General features: G+C 41.6%; 1 long non-coding RNA gene across 1 annotated transcript; it reads left to right on the forward strand.

Annotated features, from left to right (window-relative positions):
- Positions 1-9,423: 9,423 nt before the first annotated feature.
- Positions 9,424-14,469, forward strand: LOC125378773. Its single transcript, XR_007220490.1, has 3 exons — positions 9,424-10,043; positions 11,947-14,095; positions 14,452-14,469. It is a non-coding gene; the product is annotated as an uncharacterized LOC125378773 (long non-coding RNA).
- The last annotated feature ends 519 nt before the right edge of the window (positions 14,470-14,988 follow it).

The raw sequence follows: 14,988 nt of genomic DNA on the forward strand, positions 1-14,988 counted from the left end.
TTCATGATAATTTGAAAAGACAATAACATTGAATGTTGTTTGGAAATGCATGAAATATTTTAGAAGAAACTTGTTTTGGTGTTCCAGAAAACGTGTTGTGTAAGCAATTATGAAGCAGTAGATTGATCCTGTCAACGTCACATGTGTGTTATTATTGACGCATCCACGGAGGTTTAAAACATGCAATAAATGAATGTGTCCGTCCTTTGTCACTCTGCATTCCCAGGTACACCGCGCCGTCACGATAGCCTACTAACAATTAGACTTCTGTTTGGGCTTTTAGAACATAATTTTTTGCATCTAAAATTGCCATGATTGCTTGTGATGAAATTCAAACAAAAACATTCTTTAATACATTGTAATAGTTTTGAACCTTTTGCCTGTAAACCATAAACGTAGTTTATTATTTTTAATTCTGTGTGCAATTATGGTCGTCAATATTGGGTTACTCGGTGCTTCTCCCAACGAGGGTGTATTATGTACCTGGGATGGGTCTAGTTAATGATAGTGACGACGACGAGGATGATGATGATGACGAATAAGTGGACCCATAGTAATATTAAAGGTGAGGTGAGGTGAAATGGGGCTAAAGGTCACGTTCAAGACTGTTGCACTTACGTGCATGTACGTGTGTGTCTGCTTGTTGTAATCCGGACTAATGCTTGGGTCATAGTGCAGGCCCACTGACATGGACACCCCACTCGGAGCCGACAGTCATTGTTTTATCCCCGTAATGCCGAGCGCGAGGCAGGATAGCAAGTACCATCTTTTGGTACGAAGCGGCCGCCGTACTTTTTCGCTCTCCGGACAGACGCTGAAACCACTAGACCACGGAGGCGGTCCAGTAATGTTATGGATAAGCGGAAACTATACTGTCCACTTAAACCAAAATAGTCATGGAGTGTTCACGGCATTGTTGATTAATCTTTATTTTAATCTTTGGTTTATTTTGGGTAAAACGTCTTGATATTACGGACATACTGTTGAAGGCCAAGTTAACTCACTCACTTTGGATACAACGTCGTGAGGGGCGGTCGGGTAGCCTTGTGGTTAAAGCGTTCGCTCGTCACGTCGAAGACCCGGGTTCGATTCCCGACATGGGAACAATTTGTGAAGCCCATTTCTGGTGCCCCCCGCCGTGATATTGCTTGAATATTGCTAAAAGGGGCGTAAAATCAAACTCACTCACTCACTACAACGTCGTGATATAACTGAAATACTGTTTAAGATCTCACTCAGTCACTCACTCACGAATACATACGAAAAAAAGTAATGTACATAGCCGTTGTTATTTCTTTCCATCAGTACATACTGGGACGTGGGTTACACGAAGGACATCGCGAATAGAGTGAGTGTTGTGGTTTAACGCCGCTTTTAGCAATATTCCAGCAATATCACGGCGGGGGACACCAGAAATGGGCTTCACACATTGTACCCATGTCGGGAATCGAACCCGGGTCTTCGGCGTGACGAGCGAACGCTTTAACCACTAGGCTACCCGACCGCCCCCCGTTACCTAGAGCATCTGGTAAGTGAGGATTCACTTGTTGCGAAGTCCCAGTGATTTCCTTCATATTTCGAATCTTTATTTGACCCCTGATACATCTGAATGTGTCGAATTTTCAGTGACGCGAACCTATTTTGTTATTCAGGGGGCACGGGTGGCCCAGTCGTCTAAGGCGCCGTGATTCGCTGTGCAGAGTTGCGTCCCTTGGGCACGCCAGAAACCTATGATTGTGGGTTCGAATCCCGGTTCGCCCCGATTATGTTTCTAGGTTTGTCAGCACCATACCCGTGCTCGTGGGTTTCACCGAAGTGGTAAACGTCTGAGACCTGCATCACTTCGGGCTTTCCTCCCACATTAAGCTGACACTCCGCGATATAACTGGAATACTGTTAAAAGCGGCGTAAAACCCAACTCACTCACTCACTCACTATTTTGTTATTCAAATGACAAAACTGACCTGATCAGTCGAAATGAAAACGTTTTATTAATTTATTAACAAAGTTCTTCCAAAATCGTGAACTGTTGTGTACTTTAATGTAGTTCAGGCCTGATGTAATTCTTTTGGTGTTGGCAATAGTGTTGAGAATATTCGGATAGGTCGAACTTTCGATCAGGTCAGTACAGGTTCGACACAGCGGTGTTGACTTGAAATAATATACTGTCTAGATTGTCTGCAAAGTTGTGAAACTTGAATACGTATGTTAGGATTGAACGAAACCATAATTGAGGTCCCGTGAAGACCCGGATTAGAACTGGTCTTCAGCAACCCATGGTTGTCGTAAGAGGCAACACACGAGCTCAGGTAGTCAGGCTCGCTGACTTGGATGTCATCGTGTCCCAATTTCATAGATCGATGCTCATGATGTCAATCACTGGATTGAATGATTATTTACTCGAATATTTACAAATTGACGTCAAATAGCTGAAAATATTGCCGTGTGCGTCGTTAAATAACAAACAAACAATAATGCCATATTGCACTGAGCAATATTCCAGCTTTTTGACGGCGGTCAGTAAATAATCGAGTCTGGACCATACAATCCAGTGAGTCTGGACCGGACAATCCAGTGACTGAGACAATAAAAAGCAAACCAACCAAGTCACCGCGAGCTTAAGTCGCCTCTAACGACATGCATCGGTTGGTAGGGAACCATTTTAACTCGGAATCCCTTCGGGGTTAGTTCATGTTGAATAATTATGTTGGAAGATTTCCGTGCACATCACTAGTTATCGAGTACACACTAGATGTCACCGAGGGCTAGTTGTGTCTCTTGGGAGATGTTAACATGTATATTATTGATCATCCTTCACCGCTCCTTCTCAAGCACTTATCAACAAGAAAAAAGCGACGGGTATCGGGTGGTCACATAGACGGGTATCGGGTGGTCACATAGACGGGTATCGGGTGGTCACGTAGACGGGTCTCGGCTGGTCACGCTGACAGATATCGGTTGGTCACGTAGACGGGTAACGGGTGGTCACTTAGACGGGTAACGGCTGGTTATAAAGACGGCTACCGGATGGTCACATAGACGGGTATCGGGTGGGTACACTGACGGGTATCGGGTGGTCACAAAGACGGGTATCGGGTGATCGATATTATGAACAACAATCCACGCCGTCGGGTACGATGACACGAATTCAGTATATATTCAGTATAACAATGTTAATCTTGCAGACAAAATTAAATGTGTACTGAATAATTAGATGAGTATTATTGCTTTAAGCAACTCAAACCCAAATATAAACCCTGCTATGCCAGTCCACGTGGCAATGTACATGGCCATGTAAAATCGTGGACAATTAACTTGAATAAATGATGTAAAAAAAAAAAAACAACGACAAAAAACAAAAAAACAAAAAAACAAAAAAAAAACAACAAAAAAAACAAAATCAACCAAGTCTACGAGCCTGACCACCTTATCCATTTGGTTGCCACTTACGACCTCCATGGACATTTAAGATTTACGTATGATTCTGTCCCTGTTTGTAGAATATCTCAGTGGACTTGCACTATAAAACCGGCATTTGTCGGGGCTAGTACAATAAGCCATACACACAAACGTGCATGCACGTCGCTATATAAGAGCAACAGTTTTGAGCGCGACGTTAAACCCCATCTCACCTCGCCTCACTACCCTGTCGTGGTTGTATGATTTAGGCACCCGTACTATATACACGATGGGCCCGCCAGGTCTCACGTTATTTTGTTGTTATCTGAAACCTTATACGTACCTTGCACGTGTCATTAATTTATTACAGATTACGGAGTTTAAGCGAACCAACAACTTTGGTTAAATCGAAATGAAAATAAAATATATGTATTCTTGTTTTGCTCATTATCCTTTTATGGTACTTTGTATTTTGTTTGCGTCTGTTATGTTTAAAGTTGGGGGTAGTAACCATGGTTACTTGTTGCACAGTTACATTTCGTACATGCAGGTGGGTGAAAAACCCATTTGAGACAACTGGTATTAAACATCTATACGTGTTCGATTCCCGACATGGGTACAATGTTCGAAGCCCATTTCTGGTGTCCCCCGCCCTGATATTGCTGGAATATTGCTAAAAGCGGCGTAAAACCATACTCACTCACTCACTCACTCACTCACGATACGTGTAGACGTCAAATCTGAGAGAGCCACCGTCATGAAAACAAACAAGCAAAGAAATAAGGTGAGAGAAGGCTTGTTTACTTCACAGGGGATCTGTGATCTGTGTTTATTCAGAGTGTAGGCCATCCAGCCCATTGTTCACGTAATACATTGTGTTATTACATACAAATTCAAGTATTGGTCACAACTATGTCCCAAGAAATAATAATAAATATACATATCAAGACATTCAGTTCATAACACATCTGTCATGTACTGGTACGAAAACAATACAATGATAATATATCAAATAAAAACAGTACCCACATTTTAAATGTAAGATATTAAGAATTAGTGCTCAATTACTTCTAATGTTTTTATATAGAAAAAAACCTGTGGCCAGACTATACAATGCATTGATAAAATATTATCTAAAAGTTAGTTTTTGTTGACAGTTTTGAAAATGTCTCGTATTAGTTTTCTCATCAACCGTCTCGAGGGATCGAGTATATAAAAATAGATTTAAACAATTACGTTTTATTTCCCGATTGTGACCTGAAAGGTCAAATCCATAATCCAAATCTTAAGTGTGTTTTTTTGCAGTTTTAACGGATGACGTCAAGTGCTATTGAATCAGCATATCTGTTCATTTATTCATTGTCATGGTACTGCAAACCAGGATTCAAGTATCAAGGATGTTTGGCTTGTGGCGGGATTATGTTCCTAGGCGAGACAAGGGGGCGTGTTTGCGTCCCGTCACGAACTCCACAGGGAACATACACTTGCCGCAATCGTGTTAATGGACTTTTATAACAGCTAAATGACAGAGTATAACTCGGTCCCAAACAGCAGGTTCCGTATTCCACAGAAAACCCTTCCCATTGAAGATGTAAGTAGGCATGTCCAATGTAAGCACATTCTTGTATTGTTAGTTTTCTTGAAGAATTCACCCAGTTTACCCTACCTTGAAAATGATTTTAGGTTATAAAAATAAGCCCATTATTAATTGTATGGTTATTTTACTTGGAGAAACACTTGTCCTGAGCCAGTTCTCCGGGACAACGCATCACTGAAAGCATCCTGTTACCCCCTGACTATGAAGACGGATCTCCGGAACACATCACCGCCCAAACTACATGACTCTATCTCGCACCCACAAAGCACTACCGCACCCACCCCCCCCCCCCCCCCCCCCCCCCCACACACACACACACCACCACACACACACACACACCTCAACCCTCACCACCCGCTCCCGTTCCACAGCACCACCCGGCACCCATACAGTTCCACCCCACACTGATACAGCCCCACCCTACACCCACACAGCCCCACAACCCACCCACCCACACGCACGCACATGTGCAAGCACGTCGTTATATTCGTTCAGTAATCTTGAACGCGACGTTAAACCTCGTTTCAACCTCACCACATCTGTCAAAATACACTTTCAACAATTTTATTCAATAGATAGAATACAAGGGCACTTTGTCTTTTTCTCGTAAAATAACATTGAGTGACCTGACAGGAGTGAGATAAACATGTTATTTGACAAAAAGACAACTATTTTATTTATTTTATTGTTTCCATATTTGCTCGATCAGTTCGGACAGGTGCAAGCAGTCATACACACATACAACACGTGCATGGACGTCGCTATATTAAGGCAAGACGACGTTAAGCCCTATTTCACCTCATCTAGCTTCCCCAGTATATATATATCTTGTATCAGTTTTTTGTCGGAGGCTGATCCACGATTACTAGCCTGGTATGGTATGACGGTGACACAGATGGTACACAATCAGGACATTTGTTGTATTCGAAGGTACAGTCGTGGGACCCTGGCACGACGAAAAAGACGCAAAAGTAGACGACTGCATGGTGAGGTGCAAGTTAAAAGAATACTCGAAGTATTCATTCATTCACGAGTGAGTGACTAGCGAGATAAAAGTTATAAGTTTGGTCAAAGTATTCATTCATGCACACACGCTAATGCACACATATATGCTTTGTAAGAGACAGATATAAATAGTAGGACGCATATGTGATTAACAGGTTTGGTGGGATTTACATTTCCTCAGTATATGAGCGCACATTTCCAAGGACTTTCTGTACATTCCGACTTCCATGTGCTGACGAGGTTACACATATCAGGCATACTTGGATTGTAGTATCAGAAGGGTGTTGTTGCTTAATACCTGTCAGTTATGGCTTAACAAGAGCCTTAAGTGAGGTTATGCATGCTTTTAAAAAAGTTGCCTTTCCCAGGAAGAACTGTGATCTGTTTCACGGAAAATATTTGTAACCAATTCTATGATTAAAAATCCTACGTGAAGAAATAACATGCCATGGATTATATGAGGAAAGTGATAAAAAAACGTGGAATTAAAACAAAATCAGCACCCCTGAGTCAATTTCACAAAAATATTCTTTCAAGTAACTAGAACACTAAATGCAGACTCGTCATTTCAAAACTGTTTCCTGCATGACTTACTTTCAAGATATGTATAGAACGACGTATATAGCCCAATCATAAAGCGATAAAACGTTAAAACGGGGTAAAACATTGTGCAATTAATATTCAGACATTACGTGACACCTCAGCAAATAAACACTCGGCCTAGGCGTACTGACTCCTGAAAGACTCGAGAGTTTTAAGATAGCGTTTGTCAACCCAAATAAATAAAAACGACCCATTCACTTACAAAGGAAGGGGGTGGGGGACGTGGGTCGTGGGTCGTGGGTCGTAATATACCGTATTTCCTCTTTTAGACACCAGGGAGTTTATTTTCAGCAAGCCGTTGTCTATAAGTGGCCCGACGTCTACATTCTGTTTAATGATGGCAACAGTGGCAACTCACAGTCTTACAAAATCCCAAATTCTACATACATACCATGGACGTGTATAATTGGTTGGTTGGTTGTTTTACGTTGCACTCAGCAATATTCCAGCTATATGACGGCGGTCTGTAAATAATCGAGTCTGGACCAGACAATCCAGTGATTCATATCATGAGCATCGATCCACGCCATTGGGATCGATGACACGCTTCAACCAAGTCAGCGAGCCTGACCACCCGATCCCGTTAGTCGCCTTTTTACGGCAGCATGGGTTGCTGAAGACCTATTCTACCCCGGAATCTTCACAGGTCTGTACGGGAAGTAGTTTAGAGCTAACAAGTGTGCAACTTGCATTGACACTACATCTAAACTGTACGGGAAGTAGTTTAGATGTAGTGTCAATGCAAGTTGCACACTTGTTAGCTCATTTTCTGATAAGATTAAAAAGTAGCCGCCTCTGACTGCAAGCATAGTCGCCTTTAACGGCAAGCATGGTATGCTGAAGACATATAAAGTGTCCCTGGTCATGTAAAGGGTACTTTTGCATTATTATTTCATTAATAATCACCAACATTTTACAGTATTTGGACAAAACGTATGACCCTGCATCAATCCGAGGCCGGCGAGTATTGGAAATCAGACGTCTAATAGAGGAAATCCGGTAAATATACAGAGTCGCACACACACAGAAGCTTAACATATTTTTTTCATTATATTCCATTCACTCTCTTACAATGTAGGATACTCGTTCTTGACCTGAATATGTCACGTTTATGGTGACCTTGGCAGGGCTGATCCAAGTAGGATCCGGAGTGGGCGGTGGGTGGGGCAGGGGCGTTGGGGCACCTTGGCACCTGACGTTTCAAGTCGTGACATCGTACTGTATATGTTGTTGAGCTACAATATTTGGACCACTCTTAATGGAGTTCCGCTACAATGAGCTCTCGTGACAAGTTCTTGGGAACGTATCAGTAATCACTTATATACAACAGCGTCAAAGTATTAGATGTCAGTACTCGAGTACCCAATAAGGGGACGTAACTCAAACAATATTTTTCCTGCATTGCCTTGTCAACACGACAGGGGCAGACGTGTCGTATAAGGCAGTGCCTAAAAGTCTGGCCGGGCCGTATAATGTATTTATGCTGGGGAATTTACAAAAGTCATGCTGACACTGAAGCTGTAACCAGGGAGTCTATATAGTCTTTGTGTGGTATCGCTGCTGTTACTTTAGAGGGAGGGCGGGCGGTCGGGTAGCCTAGTGGTTAAAGCGTTCGCTCGTCACGCCGAAGACCCGGGTTCGATTCCCGACATGGGTATAATGTGTGAAGCCCATTTCTGGTGTCCCCCGCCGTGATATTGCTGGAATATTGCTAAAGGCGGCGTAAAACCATACTCACTCACTCACTCACTGTTACTTTAGGTTTCCTTTGTTAAATACGATCAGATAATCTGATGACAATCGATCGATAATTTTCGATCGCTCCATGAGAGATGCTGCTCCAGTGTCATTCTCATCTATGTTTTGCTTCTGCTTTTTTAACTCCCAGATAACCCCTTAAGAATTCAGGAGTCGGCCCAAGCATAGCCGCCTTTGACGGCAAGCATGGGTTGCTGAAGACCTATTCTAACCCGGATATTCACGGGTCTACGAATATGAGGAATCGAACTTAGTGCGCGAACGCTTTAACCACTAGCCTACACCACTTCCCCTACTCATCTGAAGTATATGGCGGTGATAGTTCCCCAAAAGCTTTTGAAATCGCATCACGTGATGCAAAAATTGGACAAAGTAAATAAAATTGAGACAAAGTAAACATTGTAACCACCCGTCTTTTTTAGCGTTCACCTATGTCATGGTATGATGTGCACTAAATTGCACTATCGGTACGATGTAGTTTACAATTACAGTAAACTACGGTTATAACGACACGCTTATAACGAACTGACGGATATAACGAACTTACGTTTTGGTCCCGACTACTTGCTGTAGTCATGCTGTATATGTACTTATAACGAACTACGGTTATAACGAACTAAAATTAGTAGTCCCTTTCAGTTCGTTAGAACCGTAGTTTACTGTATAATGATTTATTTATGTATTCATCGGCAAATTTAATGATGATAATAATCCCTGGACATAAGATTCACATGTTGTGGCATAATAAACTTGCAGCGTAATTACACAGGAACAGATTCCGGGATAGAATAGGTCTTCAGCAACCCATACTTGCCGTAAAAGGTCACTATGCTTGTCGTAAAAGACGACTTACGGGATCGGGTGGTCAGGCTCGCTGACTTGGCTGATGCATGTCATCGATCCCAATGGCGTGGATCGATGATCATGATATGAATCACTGGATTGTCTGGGCCAGACTCGATTATTTACAGACCGCCGTCATATAGCTGGAATATTGCTGAGTGCGGCGTTAAACAACCAACCAACCAACCAATACACAGGAACATGTTCCAGACACGACTAACACTCTCCCAAATACAACCCTCGGTTTTCACGTGCTGCACGCGCACGTTTTGTTTTGCACTCACACGTCAATCAAACGCAGACGACAACAGTGAGCTTCTCATGAGCAGACATGAAAACAAACTGCTATTTTTATTTCATAGAGGGAGATGTTTTCTTGTGGATTGAAGTTACAGTGTTTGAACTTTCACCAGCAGCTCGAGTTTCATTTTGATTGGATATATTTTTGTGCGACTTCATCATTTTGGACTGAGAATGATGGAACCTGGCCTATTGGCAACTTTTTTATGAAACTGTGAACAAATGTTCTTATCTGTCTGTGGAAAACGTTTCAGCAGATTTGTTACAACACGTCGAGAGGGAATCAAAACGATAGAAGTTATCGCTGAACAGCAGGTGCCCCATTCGCACCGATTTACAACTCCCCATTCCATCTGTGTCAACAAACTGCCATTTAAATTTCATTGGAGAAGATGTTTTCTTGTGGATTGAAGATACAGTGTTTGAACTTTCACCAGGAGATATTTCCATTTGGATTGGATATAATTTTGTACGACAACGTCATCGTGGACTATGACATGATGGAGACTGACTGGGTAATTGGCATCGGCGGAGAAAGGTAGGAAGTCACATTATTTTATAGTTTTTTTTACTAAATGCCATTTGACATGATGGGCTACCTACCGTCTATGTGTAGGTTAGAGCACGAGGACCTGGTGTTTAATCTTTGAAATGATTAGTTAGAATTCTCTAACCTATTTATAGTCCTTTTGCTGCAAAATCGTCTATGAATCCGAAAACAACAATTCGACTAAAATGGCTTAAAATTTATTTATTTATTTGTCCATACCAACTGGTCACCATAACTTCAGACGTTGTCACGAAGGAGAGAAAACGATGTTTAACAGACTATCATGTAATTGTTTCAATGCCTTTTGTTACATGCAATAATCATAACGTGAATTACCAAGGTTTTCAAATCACCTGTGAATTTCATCATGCACCGTATTGAAATGATACATTGAGCTCGTTCTGGGTTTTTATTATTTGAAATTAGCTGAATAGCAACACCAAGAACATCACTAATATTATATTGCTTTGATAATATTTTACAGATTTTCATTGTATATTCCGTTTAATAACTGCCACAGAATGATACGCTTCTGATTTAGACTTTTCATTTGACATGAGTTTATTACTACAGAAAAGGCAGAAGTCAGTTCGCCTAACGCGCGAATTTCACATGCAAATGTAGGGCTGTTCAGTTTCGAGTGCAGACCCCCTTGTAACAACATGCAGTAAAACACCAACTACATGAGATTTGGCTGAACTTCTTTCCCCCTACTTCGTGACAATGTCTGAAATTATAGTAAAGAGTTGGTATATACAAATAAACAATTTCATGGCATTTACGACGAATTTCGCATGTGCACCTCCCACTTACCCGAATGGGTTATGAAATGCATGTCCCGGGGCAAGTATACCATTCATATTTATTTATTAATCACCTGAACATTACTTGCCCCATGTTGATGGGCCTATTTTGAGCAAACATACCCCTGATCAAGATAATAGAAATGTTAAGTACCATACTGTACAAACACTGCTTAAAACACATTTCGCAGTTCATTAACGGATAAACAATTGGTCCTGATGTTAGTAAATATTTAGTTAACAATTTCTCAGGTTATTCAGTTTGGAAAAATAGCTAAATTAGGTTCGGGAAGGAAATGACTACAAATGTGCATCGTGTGAGATTTTTGTTTTCCTGTGAATTAGCCACGTGACACCATTTGTCTTTTTTGAAGTTGTATCTGTGCAAGGCGCTTGTGTGGTGGTTTTTAAAAGATTTTCCCGGATAAGTATTTCTCTTCAAATGAAAACGAGCAAAAAAACCCAGATGCGATCATGTGCGCGCTACAGACGATACAGAGCACATTTTGCTCAATACTTTAAATGTCAGTGATAATTACAACATTAGAAGATCGGGGTTAGAATAGGTCTTCAGCAACCCATGCTTGCCGTAAAAGGCGACTATGCTTGTCTTAAGAGGCGACTTACGGGATCGGGTGGTCAGGCTCGCTGACTAACGGGATCGGGTGGTCAGGCTCGCTGACTAACGGGATCGGGTGGTCAGGCTCGCTGACTTGGTTGATGCATGTCATCGTATCCCAATTGCGTAGATAGTTACTCATGATGTCACCCACTGAACTGTCTGGTCCAGACTCGATTAGTTACAGACAGCTGTCAAATAGTTCAAATGTTGCTTGGTGCGGCGTTAAACAGACGATAATTAAATTTCATGTACACTTACTGGTCACCGACAAGTTATCGCCATTTTTGTCGTGAAGCCAGAATACGAAGTTTCTTGAGAAATCGTCGTCGCTATATGGCTGAAATAATGCCGATGCTACGTTATAAGGTTTGAACATTTTCATTCTGTACAGCTTCCCATTGGGTGATATACGCCTAAACGAAACACAACTTAAGCATATCTGCATACACTTGTTGCGTTTTTTCAGGTGCTGTGGCTGCTTGGCTCTCTATTGAAACGTTTGGACAGACGATACCAGTGAACCCGTCACTGCAGAGGCGTCGCCAAACAGCCACGTAAATGTCATTGGAGAAGATGTTTTCTTGTGGATTGAAAATACAGTGTTTGAACTTGAATAGTTTCATTTGGATTGGACATAATTGTTATGGACACATTTTGTGCGATTGCATAATTAAGGACTGATTGATAGAGACAGACCGGACGATTGACATCGGCGGAGAAAGGTAGGAAATTACGTTATTGTTAGTGAATTACAAGATGGCATTTCATACAACGGTGTAGCTTCTATAATACACCATAAAAGCATCACTACAAACAATAAAAGCTTGGGATCAATAGTTCCTTTGGATCCATCCAACCTATGATGCTCCTCATCAAAAAAGGTGGCATGGAACTACAGGAAGTATTGCCAACTTTTTGCGGTCTTAAAAAACACATAGCACTCAGGGCTTAGAACTACAAATTAGTGCTTAAAAACTTGGCCAACTGCCCAACAGCAACAGTCTGACGGTTGTTGTTTTCGTTCAGTTGTCGGTAAAATTTTCATGTTTTGAGATATATCCAATTTTATTATAAACTTACTGCAAGTCATCCCTGGACCATCCCTGGGCCATCGCTGGACGATCCCTGGACATTTGCTGTGGCCGTCATGCATATCACACATTCTTTTCTACCTGGTTATTAAAAACCCGTTTCTGAATAGAGGGGGCGGTGGGGTAGCCTTGTGGTTAAATGGTTCCCTTATCACACCGAAGGCCCGGGTTCTATTGCCCATATGGGTACAATGTGTGAAGCCCATTTCCGGTGTCCCCGCCCTAATTTGCTGGAATATAGCAAAAGGCGGCGAAATTCCTAAGTCACTCACTCTTAGAATATAGCAAGCACTTAGATTATTCTTCAAAACACTTTTGAAAACAGAACTTTGGTTATTTATAGAGACACCTTAGAAAATAGCAAGCACTTATGTTATCCATGAAACCTTAGACTTTTGCAGTATCTGTCATGACTCAAACTATTCGCCAGTTTGAACCTGTCGTCACAGTACAGTGCCTCACGACTTGCTGAACTAGACGCTAATATTAATGTGGCACAGTACAGTGCCTCACGACTTGCTGAACTAGACGCTAATATTAATGTGGCACAGTACAGTGCCTCACGACTTGCTAAACTAAACCCTCATATTAATGTGGTACAGTACAGTGCCTCATGATTTGCTGAACTATTCGCTCAATATCAATGTGGTACAGTACAGTGCCTCGCGACTTGCTGAACTATTCGCTCATATTAATGTGGTACAGTACAGTGCCTCATGATTTGCTGAACTATTCGCTCAATATCAATGTGGTACAGTACAGTGCCTCGCGACTTGGTGAACTATTCGCTCATATTAATGTGGCACAGTACAGTGCCTCACGACTTGACGGGTGATGTAGATTCAGTACAGCTAGGTTATTCTTCAAAACCCCTTAGAATATAGCAAGCACTTAGGTTGTTCTTCAAATACCCTTAGAATATAGCAAGCACTTAGGTTATTCTTCAAAACACTTTAGTATATAGCAAGCGCTTAGTTTCGATACATCTTCACCAGATCATCAACGCAGAAGATAAAGGTGAGTCACATATTTACTTAAAATCTTATTGATGTATTCTTTATTGCAGTTCATATTAGTCCAGTAGCAAATAACCTCAAACTCATTAAAACCGAGAAAAGCTCTCGATAACCCGACTCGGACCTTTTCACGTGCGTGTCAATTAGTCCTCGCCGTTTTGTGATCAATTTAAGGCCGCAAAGCGGAAGAAATTTGCATTGGCGTCGGCCCCTGTCACCCAGGTAAGCTACATTTTTGCGTACATTTATAAAAAAAATTATGAATAATGTTGCAAATATTAAACTCGGAATAAAGATCAAGTAATATCTGTAATGTTGCTTTTATATACGCATTGAATGTGCATGCTACATAAATGAACGTTATGACAGACCCTCTTGAACTTTGGTTGTTTCTTCTTTCTGCAGACATTGCCTGCACATAATCGTACAATGGAGATTAACCTATGAATAGTGGCCAAGCAGTTCACTGAAGGAAGAAAGTCATCTCAGCTTTGAAAGGATCTCAAGTGTGAGTTTTGATACCTCCTCTCAGATTGAAGGAAACCGAAAGCCAGTTAAACAGTTCATGCACATAGGAAGTGTAAAGTTCTGCCTCCCCCCCCCCCCCCCCCCCCCCTCCCTACCCTCCCCACCCCACCCCACCCCACCCCACCCAACCCCACCCCACCCCACCCCACCCCACCCCACCCCACCCCACCCCACCCCACCCCACCCCACCCCACCCCACCCCACCCCAACCAACTCCACCCCCCTTAAAAAAAAAATAAAAAAATATATATATAATATGTAAATGAAATTGTAATTTACTGTTCATTTTCAACAACTAAAGTACAACATGTTAATTACAGCTTTAATTTATTGCAGGCCATGTGTGGGAGAAAGGCAAAGCAAGTGGTAAGGCTTCATGTTTACTTCATGTTATGCTTGGGGTATTAAATCCAATGTGGTGGTTTAAAGGGTTGCCTCAGGGAAATTAAACAGTGTAAAAGTGACAAAACCATTTCCATAATCATAATCCTTTATTGTCGTCATTTCAACTCAATAGGCAGTAGCAAATGTATTATTTTAATTTCAACAACCTAAACCTAAACCGACTGACAAGAACTGCGAGTACCCAGTTCACGCGAGTACCCTTTTCACGCGAGTGCTGATTAATCCATAGCGTGATCATGTAAAACGCTTCCAAGAAGATTTTTGCTCTGGCGTCTACCCTTGTCATCTCGGTAAGCCACAGTTTTGCATGAATTTTATCAATAAATATAAATCATGTAGCAAACAGGTTTAAATGATTCAAATAAATGCAACGACAAATATTTAACTGGGAATAAAGATTAATTGATATCAGTAATAAAGGTTTTGAAAACACATTAAATTTGTAACTTCTGAAAAAGAGAAATCTTC

This window comes from Haliotis rufescens, unplaced genomic scaffold (assembly GCF_023055435.1).
Source record: "Haliotis rufescens isolate VD_foot unplaced genomic scaffold, xgHalRufe1.0.p SCAF_13, whole genome shotgun sequence".
Classification (NCBI taxonomy): domain Eukaryota; kingdom Metazoa; phylum Mollusca; class Gastropoda; order Lepetellida; family Haliotidae; genus Haliotis; species Haliotis rufescens.